This window comes from Monodelphis domestica, chromosome 5, assembly GCF_027887165.1.
Source record: "Monodelphis domestica isolate mMonDom1 chromosome 5, mMonDom1.pri, whole genome shotgun sequence".
Classification (NCBI taxonomy): Eukaryota; Metazoa; Chordata; class Mammalia; order Didelphimorphia; family Didelphidae; genus Monodelphis; species Monodelphis domestica.
Genome location: NC_077231.1, coordinates 106,694,611 through 106,709,306, shown reverse-complemented (window position 1 = coordinate 106,709,306; position 14,696 = coordinate 106,694,611). Strand labels below are relative to the sequence as shown.

General features: G+C 39.7%; 1 protein-coding gene across 2 annotated transcripts in view; it reads left to right on the top strand.

Moving 5' to 3' along the window:
* Positions 1-12,462: 12,462 nt before the first annotated feature.
* SCAF11 (SR-related CTD associated factor 11) overlaps positions 12,463-14,696 on the top strand; it is a 113,077-nt gene continuing 110,843 nt past the window's right edge. For both annotated transcript variants that reach the window (XM_056799025.1, XM_007503879.3), the window contains exon 1: positions 12,463-12,600. The gene's annotated coding sequence lies outside the window, so the exon portion shown is untranslated. The remainder of the gene's footprint in view (positions 12,601-14,696) is intronic.

The following is a 14,696-nucleotide window of genomic DNA, read 5'->3' as shown; positions in this document are numbered from 1 at the left end:
TGGTAGTTTAGTGGAGAATGAATTGAAATAGGGAGAGATTGAGGCAGTGAGACAAATGAGCAGGTTATTGCAATAGTCTCTTCGTCAGGAGATGAGTGCCTGAACCAGAGTGGTAGCAATGCTAGAAGATAGAAGGGGGTATACAGGAGAACTGTTATAAAAATAAAATTGACACAACTTGGCAACAAATTGGATATGAGAAGGAGAGGGGAGGTGAATTGAGAGACCGTAAAGAGTTGAAGACGACACCAGGGTTGTGAACCTGGGTAACTGAGAGGACGGTGATGTTGTCAAAAATAACAGGGAAACTTGAAAGAGAGAGGGTTTAGTGGGAGAACAAGAATGAGTCTCATTTTGGACATGATGAGTTTAAAATATCTACAGGATGTTTAGTTTGACTTTGGTGGTTTTTTATATCTGACCAAGTTCAACATATATAAATCTATTTCAGCTACCTTTCTGGCCATTGCAACAGATTTATTCTCATCTGTCAATTCTGCCAGGGGAAGTCTTCATATGCTTAAGGTAGACAAACCCCATTTTCAACAAGGAGTGTGAAGTCTGGTGGGTACCCTCCACCTAATCACTTGAAATAGAAAAAATAAGAAAGGATAGAAGTATAAAGCCTAATTTTCTAACCTAACTGACCACACGTGTGGCTTCTTCTGCCCTGTTCTGGGAAGTAGAGAGAGGGGGCGGTGCCACTCCAAAACTTTTATCCTCAGTCCCCACCTCCCCCCACACATGTGCATTCACGTCCATCCATTCACACAGCTTTTCACACAGGATAAGCACACAAATGGGATGATGGGTCAGATGAGCCTGGGGGGCGAGGGGAATAAATTCTATCTACATAATCCTCCTATGATTCTTTGGGAAATGAGCATGTTGAAATCTTCCAAATTTACATGCCTAGTCTCCCCAATGAATCATTTCAAATAACCATCTTATATTTCTAAAGATTTCTTACTAGAGGTGCATACAATATTGCACTTTCTAAGGGTTGGAAGTCAGACTATAAAGAGTAAAAAAGAGTGAGAAGAAAGAAAGTGAAGACATTAATTGTAGATGTCTTTTAAAGTTTATCCACAAAATATAGGAGACATATGGGATAGTTAGGTGGAAGGAACAAGTGAATGTTTTGAAGGAAGAAACAAGAATCTTTTTGTAGGAAGTAATGAAGAAGTCAGCAGACAAGAAGATATAGAAGATAAGTGAGAGAGGTATTGAAAAAGGAGCAATCTTCTGGAGAAATCTGGGTAAATTGAGATCACTTGTACATATAATAGGATTCTCCTTAGCAAGAAGAAGGATATCTCATTTCACACAGGTGTGAAAAGGAGAGTATATAAGAGACATCTGGGTGCTTTGATATGAGGATTAGAAAAGAGGGTTATTTTTTTCCTAATAAAATATAAGGTAAAGTTTTCATCTGGGAGGTTCAAGGGAGGGGGAGCCATGGAAGACTTCAAGAGAAAAGAAAAGGTTTGGAAGAGTCCAGTTTAGGTGATGTGACATTATAGTTGTTCATACATCATTTTTGAAAAGGTCAAATGATATCACAGGGTGATGTCTTGATTTGTGTATGAATTGAATTTAAGTAAGGAAGTTGTGAGCCTCACATTCTCTTTCAGAGTCTTTGAAGTCTAGTGGTAAGTCAAAAGTCAAGATGACTTGTAATAGCTCAGGATGCAGTGCATCAGTTTGGCTTCTACAATGTCTATCCAAATTCTGTAGGGGACCCAATCAACTTGATTTTTCCTCCCAACTTCCTTTAGTAGTAAGTATGTAAGTAGGAGAAAATGCAATGGGTGACGGGACTAATTTAAGGCTGAGATATGGCAGGGCAAAATTAAAACTAAGATAAGGGAGGCTAGGGACTGGGGGGGAAGAGGAGATACTAGAGTTGAATGAATTCACTAAGCAATCAGCATCAGAAAGGGATGACAGGACACCTAGTGCAGAAGTAATGGCTTAGGAAAGAACTGAGGTCATGGTGTAGATGAAGAGAATTGGGGGTTTTAAGGCAAAGGGACACATGGAAACAGAAGACATGGGAAATTCAGAGTTCACAAAATGGATATGCTGGATTTTAGGTTGATGGCAAGATCAAGGCTATGATCATTTCTATGCATAGCTGAGGAGTCATATGAAATTAGTTGAGAAACTGTGAAGTTAGGGTATTTGAGGGAGTATCTATATATGTTTAAGTCCCTCTTATGAAGGTAGGAATTGGAAACAAGAAACTTAAATAGGCACTGAACTCATTGAAAGAAGGGGAATGTTCCAAATGTTTGTAAATAAAAGGTACCAGAATTTTTATTGGGTAGTAGATCTAGATTGAGTAAACCTCACTTCAGCCATGCACAAAGATTGGCCATACCCTTGATCTTGCCATCTTCTATAAATGTAACACCTATACATTTAAGAATTCTGAAATCCTCTTATTTGAATATAATCTATTGGGTTTTTACCTCTTCTACTACATTCCCTTACAAATCTTTATTTTCATCTACATCATGATTTCCAATCCCTTGAACCTTCACTTCTCTCCCAGGTCATCTCCACAGCATTGACCCATCTCTTTTTTTCGCTCCATACTGAACTCTAGATGAACCAATGCAACTCTGACTATCATCCTCTCTTGAATATATAACTTCTTTATCTTACTGCTGATTATGCCTAGTCAAGCCTCAGCACTGGATTCCTCCCAGCATTTACTACCTTGCCTCCAAAACATGTGCTACTGAAAAAAGTACTGACTAAGGGAGAAAATCATGAAAATATGCTGACCTGGTTACCTACAAATTTATGTTACACAACTTTAACTGGGCCCTCACTATTCCTAGGCTATCTTACTATATGCCTCCCTTATCAATTTACTATCTCACTTTCCACATTAGCTCTTCTAAACGTTTCCATCTTTCAAACTGGCTCCCCTTCCTCTACTGTTTTGGCTAAGAATCCTGCATTTATAGGAAAAAAATTAAGGTCATGCACAATGAGTTCTCTCTTTTCCCCTTTTCTTCACGTCAGCAAGTAATCCCATTTTGTCCCATCTCCTCTGAAAGACTATCCTTTCTGCCATCCTCACTCTTTTACATATCTTCAATCTCTCCCTGTTTACTGATTCATTCCCTACTATCTATAAAGATACTAGCATCTCCCCATTCTGAAAACAAAACAAAAACAAAAACCTCACTTGGTTCTTCTATCTATCATCCTGGCTTAATTAATTCTTCAAAAAGGAAACTCTTACCATCCATCTTCAAATCTTATAATTCCACAAAAACTGCTCTCTCCAAATTACTAATGATTTATTGGAGGCCTAATCCAAAGGCCTTATCTCAATTCTCATTCTTTCTGACCTTTCTATAGTCTTTTGATACTATTGATCCATCTCTCCCCCTAGATACTATCTTCTTTCTAGGTTTTCAAAACACTCTCTCCTGGTTCTTCTACATGTCTGAGCACTCCTTCCCTATCTCCTTTTCACTGGATCCTTCTCTGATCACACATCCTAATCACAGGTGTCCATCAGGGTTTTGTCCTTGTCCCTCTTCTCTTCACCCTCTGTACTACTTCACTTTGTGATTTCATTGAGCCCCATGGATTTAGTTACCATTTCGTGCTGTTGATTCTCAAATCTACCTATACTACCCCAAATTCTCTGCTGTGCTTCTCCCACTACCTTTTAGACATCTCAAACTGGATTCTACTGAATGGCTAAAACATTAAGAAACTTTATATAATCCCTTTTAATTCCAGTGCCTTCCCTCTATTAATTATTTCCAATTTATCCTCTATATAGCTTGCTTTGTATACTTGCATAGTCTCTCCTTTAGATTTTAAATTCTGTGACCGTGAAAATATGGTTTTCAAGACTGTGAATTGCCAAAACTGTAAAGATAATTTTTAGTGTCTTGTTTTAAATCAAAAATAAGTCATCGCCATGGGAAAAATTCCCAAATATGAAAATACCCAAGTCAGCTGGGTTTTTATGGAGAATTTAATTAATACAAATGAAGGAATTAAGGGAAGGGAGAGAGACAGAGTAATAGGAAATAATAGGAAGGTCCTAGGCCAAATGGCCTAGGCCTGAGCCTTAAGAGAGACTGGTCAGTCTTTATCCACTCACCACAAGATTTGTCCCAAGCAAAACTCCAGTCCTTCCCTGAATTCCTCAATTCCTGAACTGAGTTCAGAGACCCAGCTCTGAACTCCTGACCTCCTCCAATTCAGCTTCCAAACTGAACTAAAAAAACTTCCACCTTGAGCTCCTTCCTTTTAAAGAAAATTTTCTCTTGTGTCACCTCCCCTAAATTTTCACATCTACCAATCACAGTAGATGTTTTCCCCAAGATTGACCATTCTTAGTTCACATCTTCTTTTGTTATCACCTTCTCTGGGTAGACTAAAACTTCACACCTCTTGTGTTAAGCTTGCCTTTTGTAAGTTGTTTGACCTTTTAGTGATTAATTTAACCTTTATAGGCACTTAGCACCCTTTTGTATTAGATCTAAAAATAGACCTAGCTTAAGGTTCTAGCTTAACTATAAGTATGAGTTAGGGACTTTTTCATTGTTCCATCAGGAGTTTACAACTTTATCTTCCCCTAAAGTATGCCTAAGTATGGGTGGAGTAATGTTAAAATTCCCAATATATTCCTGATCAAGTACCTCCATTTGTTACAATAAGGGAATAGCTTAACCAACTATTCTAAGGTAGAGTCTGAGCAATTTTTTAAGATTCACAGTTCCTTGAGGGTTATCTTTTGCCTCTTTTTGCATCTCCAGGGCTTAGTACAGTCTGATACACAGAATACAATTAATAAATGTTAATTGATTGATTGATTGAAGAATGCAGGTTGAGGGAGGCCTTGGAAATGGCATTGAGGAGTCAGGGATATTCCAACTCTTCTACCTTGACCACTAAATCAAAAAGAGGTAGTGGGCAATGAGTGAAAATAGAAAAGGTCAGGGACTCTTTGTCATCAAGGGAGAAATAGGTTTCACTGAGAACCAGAAGATGGTAGGTGTGTTTAAGGAAAAAGCATAACTATTAAACATACATCTCAGAAAGCATAGTGGAAGAGGTGAATAGTTTTATGGTAAGACATTAAAGGAGTTGAGGTTAAGGTAACCAGAATATATGATTATGCAGTGAAGGATGGAAAATTGGGTTTAAATGATGACAGGGATTCAGAATCATTGGGATGGAAAGTTTGTAAATCATTGGGGAATTAATTCAGCTAGGTTACCAAGGTCTCTACAATCATTCCCATTTTACAGATGAGGAATGTAAACCTCAAATTTCCTTAGACTTATAAATGTTGGAAATTTCACCATTGGGATATTTCATACTTGGAAAATTTCTTACTGATAGTCTATTGGAATGGGAACCCCATTGGCATGGGAGGTCCTTTCTCTTCCCTTCTTAAGCTTACTTTAGGACAGAAACCCTTTGCTGAACAATGGAAAGGACTTTGACCTATGCTTAAGCATAGAACAGGAATTTCTTTGAGTCTTGATTGATTTTAGAATTGATACAATGGAGATACTTGGAATAAATCTCCACCCTATTCAGTCCTAATAGGATTGAGTAAGGGCTGCAGCCTAGATCAAAATTTAATTATTCCAATCTCTACCCTACTCAAGTTAACAGGATTTAGAAAGGGCTGTAGCAAAGGAGTAAAGATTTAATCATTTGAAAATATGACCTTCAACAGACATGTGCAAAAGCCAGAAACCTCTGGGCGGTCCTGGGTTAAGCTAGAGCCTCCATTGACAGGGAAATTGATGAACAGGGATTGGTAGATGTGAGGACTGAGGGGAGGCAACTTGGAGGGTTTCCTGAAAGATAGGAGGGTCTGGAGACTTGGGAAGGAGGAGAGAGAGGAGTCTTGGTCGGTGTGATTCCTGTGGGCTCTGAGAAGGCTTGCTCTGAGGGAAGCTGAAGGTGGGGGCCTCTGAGACTGTTTCTCCATTTTGACACGTGAGTAATAGGGACTGATCTCTTTTCTTTGCCCCAGCTATCTAAGGGCTTGGGCCTTTTGGCCCAGCCTAAACAGGAAGCTGAGACTAAAAGAAATTAAGTGACTTTTTCAGAGGTATATAACTAGTAAATGTCTGAAGTTTTGAATTGAAAGAAGTCTGCTGTAGGTTTAACATACTATCACTGCCCAATCTAACTATTCTTCCTTGTATATAATATTTTAAAACCTACTTTATCACCACCTCACAGAATTCCATTAGCTCCTTCAAAAGTCTTTTCTTGATTCCCTTAATTTTTAGTTCTCTCTCCCATCACTATATTTTGTATATAAAGGGAATAATCATCTCTCCTCTCAGTTTTCTCAGGCAGATCATGCCCCATGGAATATTTGTGAAGATGATCTAAGCTTTCTTGAATACTTCTCTAGATATATATATCCAGCACTGAAGGAACTTGAGATGATGTAGTAATCCCTTGGAACCTGTAGGGGGAGCATAGGAAAGGTGTTGTGTCAAAAAATATTAAACTAAATCCGGAAAAATGGTCCACTTTATTTATGCCTTAAAAAAGTGATTCTGTCCCCCTTGCTTCTTTTATCTTATTGTCCCCTGGGCATGTGGGAACTTTTCTAATTTCTCACATCTGGTTCCCATTGTGGGAGAAGTTACTCTTTCCCAGACTAGTTACAGTTATAGTGGCTGTTCACTCATGGCAATGAGCATATGCTACCTAGACAAAGGTGAACCTACGCCTCAGAGGCTATTGGCTGTTCCATCTTTTTTTTTTTTTTAGTATAGATGACTAAATAACATGGATGTTTCTAGCCATGGAGGCAATATGGTAAATGCAAGAGATCCAGAGCTTTTGAATCTTTCAACTAGAGCTCATTGGCAGTAAAAGGAGAAAGCTGCAATTACATCCTTGACTACTATGGTCAGGATGAATCCAAGCCATCATGCTATAGCTTTTCAAGAGATGTAGACTTTGAGGTAGTTATTTAGAAAGTGAAAGCTAAGATAAAGATGAAGTGGATTTTCAGAAGTATCATTAAGTGCTCCTTCTTTTAATGTTTTAAGTTTTAACCTTGAAGGTTATGAGATATGATTATTTTACATTTCAATTCTTTATCAATTCATACTTTTGACTATAAGCATTTCTTTTGTATAGAGGAAATAGCTTTCCTATATCTGATCTTTGTTGTATATTGAATACTTCTCCGATCTCTCTTTGAGGAGACCCTGGACAAGAGTCAAACCCAACTTTTAAGATGTTTTCTCTAGAACTGGTATAAGGGAATAAAGAATCAGACTTCTTTCTTTTGGGACTAGTCTTCCCAGAGACTGACCCTTAATCTGTGTGAGTCCAAAACAGAAAGAAAGTTCATCAGTACTTTAGGCCCAATGATCCTGTTGTTACCTGTATGTATCCTATACTAGTTGATCTGTGAACATGCTGAATTATTCTTAAAACCTCTGCAGAATGTAAGTCAGGGGACTTTATTACTTTATCCTTGTATCTCTAGTGCCTGGCATGTTGTCCCTCACAAAGTAAGTGCTTAATATATTATTGCTATTTATTATAACATTCCAGGAATAGAACCAAAATTTAGGTTTTAGTCTAGACAAATTAATTTGGAGGTTTTAATGCAGTTAGATATAATGACATTTCTTTTTGAGATATGCATAGAACTTCAAATGTGCACATGCTCTTAGGTGGTGTGAAGATAGAATTATCTCTTTCGTTATTTCTAATGTAATCAATCAGCAACCTTTAGCTTGATTAAGCTAAAGTCAAAAACTGAAGACACCTCTACTTAACACTTGACCAGTCACTAGGTGGAAGAGTTCATAAGTCAAAGACTCTCACCTCCAAAGGGGACTGCCCAGCCTTGCTTAGGGCTAAGCAGTTTGGAATCTGTGATTGCTTCCTGTGAAGAGGGGAAGAGACAGGATGTGACATTGTCAAAGGACTATAAAAAAGTCCATGGCTTCCTGGATTTGGGACTTCTTCTCTTTTTGGACCTTCTGGCTTGGAGTTATTGCTACCTTGGTGCTTAAAGAGATACTTCTCTTGGATCCTACTGTGGTAAGTGGAGTGATTCCTTCCTTGGTTCTTGGCAAGAAGACCCTCTCTGTTCATTGGCACTTCAGTGGGACACTCCCTTCAGCATGAGTTCTGGTGAGATTCTTGGTGGTCTTAGCCTCATATGCACTGAAGATTCTTGGCGGATTCTTCAGTGTCTCCTGGCTCTTCATATTTTTGGCTTCCCAATTATGACTTTGGATTCTTGTGAGATTCTCTTTCAGAGTCACATTTGAGGTCTGCAGACATTAGGATTAAACTTAGGGTATTTGTAGCTGGGCAGTACTTTCTGTCTCTTACATTTCTTACTTTCAACCTTTCCTACCTTGTTGTAAAATAAAGCTGCTACAGTTATTTTGACTTGAGGGATAATATCTTAAATTGGCAAATACAATATTACTTTAGAATTCTCATATTTAGCATAAAACCTAAATTTAAACTCTTACAGTGGATGTGTGTAATGGAAAAATGATTTGTTGCCTGGATTCTGTCCATTTTTTTCCTCAGTGACACTCATTTTTTAAATGTTCATTTTGGTTATTATGAACTGAACAAGCACCAATAAAGACATACTTCCTTATACAAAGCAAAAAAGTATGGGTGACTCCTCAAATACTATGTACACAGGTATTTTGCCACAATGTTTTCTAGATGGGTGCCTCACGACACTGAAGCTAACTCTTAACCCATTCTTCCCATGGACTATGTATATATTTATATTAGAATGCACCCTACATGGCAAACTTTTAGAGACCAAGTGCCCAAACTGCAACCCTCCTGTCTCAAGTGAGCTCCTTGCTTTACCCCAGACAGGGGAAGGAGGAAGTGCTCCCATTGGGCTGCTGGGCAGAGGGGCAGGTCATATGAGAAATATTCTCAGGTATGCATGGAGAGGGGCAGGGGAGCAGCCTCTTTGGCATGATCCGGCATGTGTGCCATAGATTTGCCAACCTAGACCTGGACTTTTGGTGAAAATGTTTTTGCAATTATTATTCTTGCTAAACCTTCTTAGCAAATATCCTTTTCTAAAATTTAATTGAGAATACTGCCTGATTTTTGTTGAGAAACACTATTGGAGACCCATGAGCTCTTGTGATAGAAAGAGTCTATAGGGTTATGCCCAGAACTCCTAACCCAGTAGTAGCAGCTGCCCCCAAGAATATAATCTATCAATGCTAGTGTTAGTTGGAAGAATTTTGGGAGGGAATTACAAATTGTTTTTTTTTTCTGAGGGGTCCTTTCTTCACTGGTCCCTTTGGAAGCATGTGCTGAATACTAGTATTTCCAGGTCAACTGTAGTTTAATGATTTCAATCAATTTGTGAATATTTATTAAATGCCTAATATATGCCAGACTCTGTAAGTGCTAGAGATATAAAAAGAGGCAAATGAAAGTTTCTGCTCTCAAGGAGCTTACAGTCTAAGGGAGAAGATGGCATGCAAACAAATATATACAAAGCAAGCTATATATAGGACAAATTAGAAATAATATAAGGAAGGCACTAGAATAGAGTGGTTAGAAAAAAGCTCCATGTAAAAGATGGAATTTTAGTTGGGCCTTAAAAAAGATTCAGGGAAGTTAGGTGGTGATGAGGAGGGAAAGCATGCCAGGCATGGGAGAGAGAAAGAAAATGCCTAGGGTTGAGAAATGGCATATCTTGTTCTTGTAGCAGCCAATAGGCTAGTGTCATTGGATCATGTATGAGTGGGGAGGAAGGTGTAAGAAAATTGGAAAGGCAGGAAGAGAAAGGTTACTAAGATCCTTGAATGCCAAGAGAGCATATTTATATAGATCCTGGATGCAATAAGAGCCACTAGAGTTTAAGTTGGGAGTGGCATGGTCAGACCTTGTGCTGTGGTGGCTGGAGGATGAATGAATAATAATGAGACTTGAAGCAGGCCGACTTTCTAGGTCTATTGCACTAGAATTGCAATCTGTTAGAGCAGAGAAGGGGACATATGTGAGAAATGTTACAAAGGGGAAATCAATAAGCCAAGCCAACAAATTGAATATGGAGAATAAAGGACAGATAGTGAGGAGTCTGGAAGGACTCCTAGGTTTCAAGGCCAAGGGAATGGGAAGATAGTATTGCCCTCTGTTGGTGTTTGTCCTTCATTTTTGTAGAGGACCAGTGACATCAGAGGGTGACTTAAGCATGAATTAAATTTAAGTGAGATAGAGTGGTTGGCCTCACTCTCTCTTCCAGAGTCATCAAAGTCCAGTGTCAGGACAAAAGTCAAGATAGCTGGTAATAACTCAGGATGCAATGGATGACCTTAGCTTCCTTGATGTCTAACCATGCTCTAAATGTTACCCAGTTCCTGATCCTGCTGTTTTCATGGCTGTTGGAATAAACTGTTCTCATTCACTCATTCCACCAGGGAAAGTCTTCACATACATGCCTGAGGTAGCCACCCCCTAATTCACCAAAAGGTTTTTGGCCTGTCAGTTAACCTCAAGCTGGTTTAGCCTGGCTGATGAGATGGTTACTGGGATGTGGCCACCATGTATGCTATAACTTAATGGAGTCACAAGTGAGAGTTGATTGTCAGTTGGACACCAAAGGTGAATCCAGCAGGCCTGAAAAGGGCTTGGCAAGTCCTCACACTGGAGGTACTAGTCCTCCTCGAACACCCATACATTCCTCTGTAGAAATAGGGAACATAGGAGTAGGAGAATTTAGGGGAAAAGATGAGTTGAGTTTTGGGCCCTTTGAGTTTTAGTTATCTACCAGATTTGGAGTCTGAAACTGAAAGCTGGATTTCGGCTGAGTCTGGGAGAGGACTGGAGAATCATCAAATAGAGATGGTAATTCTGTTATTTACTTATTTATCTGTAAACCTGTGAACATATTTGCAGCATTTTTAAATATGGCTGTTGATAACTTGCCTTCTTACTCTTGGGACCTGCCTGTTCGTATTCTTTATTGGAAAATGTACCCTACACATTTGTATAAACTCTCTACATATCTTGAATAGCAGACCTTTATAAAAAAAAAGTTACAAGTAACTAGTACAATAAAATATAATTCTTAAAAGTTGCTACAAAGATTTTTCCCTCTAGTTAAGATTTTTCCAAATTTAAGAGAATTAACCAAGAAGCATTTATTAAAGCCCTACATGTGTCAGACACACATCAGTCCCTGCTATCAAGGAGCATCATCGTTGGTAGAAACAATGCACATAAAATTACAAAGGAACAGGGACTGGGGCTTGTGATTTCAGAGATATAAGGAATTGCTGGAAGAGAAAATCATAATTTTTGGAAACTAGCTTCCTGAAGTTGCCTATGACTTTAGGAGGTTAAATGATTTGCCCTGTTACACACCTACAAGTCATACTTGAATTCAGTCCTTCTCACTGTGTTCTCTACTTCACCTCACTTTCTCCCACAAAGATGAAAATAAACAAAAGTTAAGGGGTAGGTGAGGGAATAAAAAACCCTCAAATAAGAGTTGAAGCTTGAAGTGAATTTTGGAAAACAAAGCAAGGTAAATTTGTTAAGATTTGGAGGTAAAGAGGGATTCTATTCCAAGTATTGGGCAACCTACGCAAAAACACCCGAAGAGGAATGGTGTTAACGGAACCCGCCCCTCTCAGAAGGGGAGGCTGGTACTCTCCTCACAGTATAAAGACTAGATACCCTACTTTGTCGAACTTCTCCGTCCAAGTAGCGATTAAACCTGAGGTTAACTTTCCCCATTTTCGGAGCAGCTGAAATTTCCTGCGGCTTTAAATTTCCCTAGATTCCTTCTGGACTCCGGGGACTATTTTACTCTTGTCGCGCAGCCACAAGTTAGCCAATCCTCTGCCTGGACCAGGGAAAGACACGTGCAGTATTTGTAGAAAGCCAGTGAGCAGCAGGATAGAAACACACTCCTCTTTCCCCCTCCCGTCCCCTCTCTCCTACCCGCCCCCACCTCCTTTCCTCTAGTGTACGGTTCCCAGAAGCCTCTACTCAGCCGCTCCCTCTCTTCCGGTCCCAGCTGGTGTGACGCGCGACGCTAGCTCGCCACGCTATCTTTAGTCGAGATAGCAGCGCCGCCCTGTGGTCTCCTTGGGTGTAGTAGAACTACCCGAAAGGGAAGACAGGGGCGAAGAGCAAACGCTGTAGTGAGCAGGATTGAGGTCCAGTTGGTACCGCATGCCGACATGTGGTCGCGTAGCTGAGCAAGGGGAATCAGAGGGATCGGCTGGTGGGGGGGGTGGGGGGAGGAAAGGAAGAGGAAGAAAAGGAAAGAAGGGAAGGCGAGGCGAGGAAGCAGCGGCGGCGCCCGCGGAACAGAGAAGCTTAGCCTTCCTTCGGTCTCTCTTAACCCCGTCGCCACCTCCTTCCGGCGCGGCCCAGCTCTTGCAGCTCTCTCTAGTACCGGAGACTCGGCGCTCCCCGGAATAACCTCCGGCAGCGAAGTGGAGGAGTCCATGTTGGGGAACTTGGAAACTGAGTGACGGTGACCCAGAGACGTGTGTGTAGGAAACATCGCAGCCCCCCCTCCCTGAGCGGGAGCCTCATTTGCAGCCAGAGGTAAACATCGGGTTGGTGGGGCGGGTGGAGGGAGGAAAAGAGTCTCTGTGGCTTGGATGGCCTTCGGATCCGCGGGTGCTCGGCCGAAGGGGAGGGAGCGAGGGATTAGAAAACTGCTTGGGGGCGGGGGCAAAGTTTCAGCACCACGCGCGGCCTACTAGGCACCTCACTGGGAGTGGAGAGAAAAGTTGGAGCTTTTATCTCTCATTCCCTCCCCTCTCCCACTGGGGAGGCTGCAGCCCCCCTGCTGATACGCGGAGTTCGTCTGGCACCCCAGTTCTATTTCCTCCTTGTGGCCTATCCGCCCCCTACTGCCTCCCCAGCCTGCAGCGTTTGTAGCAGGATGGGGTGGGGGAAGGCGGATGAAGAAGAAGCGGGTGCAAAGCTGGACCCCTTTATTTCTTCCTCTCTTTCCTTGGAAGTCGACCCAATTTCCGTGCTTGTTTGACCCTGGGTCTTTTAAGATTGTGTTCCCCGATGTTTTCTCAGTTTTCTTGAGAAACCAAACTTTAAGACTGTGACCTTTCCATGTGGGCTAGAACAGCAACTTCTAAGCATTAGTGCGTATCTTAGCTTTAATTTCTCCCAACTAAACTGCTTCCTAACTGATTCATTGCTGTAATAATAAAAGGTCCAGATTGTTAAACTTAGTGGTATATCTGTACCCCGTTCTCTTCTAAATGGAAGCCTTATGTTTTTTATGAAAGGAAAAAGGAATACCTTTCATCTCTTGTGTTTTACTATCCTAAATTGTCTTTAAAATAAACTTCTAAATGTAAATTTCTGAACTGGATTAATTGCTGAATAAATTTACAGAATTTAATATTTTGTCTTTTGAAGCTCACCAATTGGTATCTAAATCAGTATAGATTGTTTTTTTAAGGTTCTGTCCTAGTCACTGCTGCTATTATTTATGTTATTCAATTGAATGAGAGAAAGCCAAAAATGTTACCAAAAAAACACCGCTGAGAACAAAATGAAATTGATTACTCCTGAACGTTGTAGACACCCTAAGAAGCTTATGGTTCAATTACGAATTTCCAGTAATAAGTTTTTTGCATGCGAAAAACTAGAAAAATTCGAACCAATTTTAGGCTTGTAATTTAATTTTTCTTTTGCAGAAGTGAGAATGCTTCTTATCCTAAAGCTGGGAATAAAGATTTTTTAATATATAAAATAAAATTCTTTGCAAACTTTAAAGCACTCCATTGTAACTATTATTATTGAAGATATAGATAAAAGTAAACTTCTTAATTTCAAAAAAGTAGAGGTATGCATATCATTGGATATTAATTCAAATCTTAATTGAATATGGAAAGCAAAAGAACCGTGCCTTAAATTCAATGGTTTCTGTTATTGATATTTTTGTTAAAACAGTTTCTAGAGCAGTCACTTCACTGCCTTTGAATTTTCCCTATGATGGATTCAGTATTTGTTAGCATATTCCATTGCAATATTTTAAATTTATGAAATAGTTTTACTTTTCCTGAAAAGGTTTATTTGGTTGGCAGGTAAGTGGATGTACCATTGATTAAAATGAGATTTTTGAATACTATTTGTGGCATTTTTTCTAATGCTACCTCTTATTGGCAATTTAGAGAAATCAAGAGAAGATGAGTTACACTGCATACAATTTGACTATCACAGTATTAATCCTTTCATTTTTCAGAGAGTAACTTTTTGTGCTGTGGCCTAAGTGAATTTAATTATGTAAAATTGTTCTGATATAAGCTTTTAACTTAAATACTATGTTGATAGGCTATAAATAGAAGTAATCTCAATCATGGAATTTGACAGTTGGAAGGGAATTGGGTGATTATCCAATTTACATCTAAAAGGAATTACCACTATAACATCTGAGGTGTGGATATCTATTCTCTGCTGGCAGCTATATAATAAGGGGGAACCCACTACCTTTCCAGGTAGCTCCTTCCAGTTGTATACAATTCTTAATTGTTAGGAAGTTTTTCCTAATAGCAAAGCCTAAATTTGACTTTTTACAACCTGTATTTATTTCTCTCAAATTCTAAGTCCAAGTAGAAAATAATCTGACCCCCTTTCCAACATGACAGCTCTTCAGATGCTTCAAAGAAACT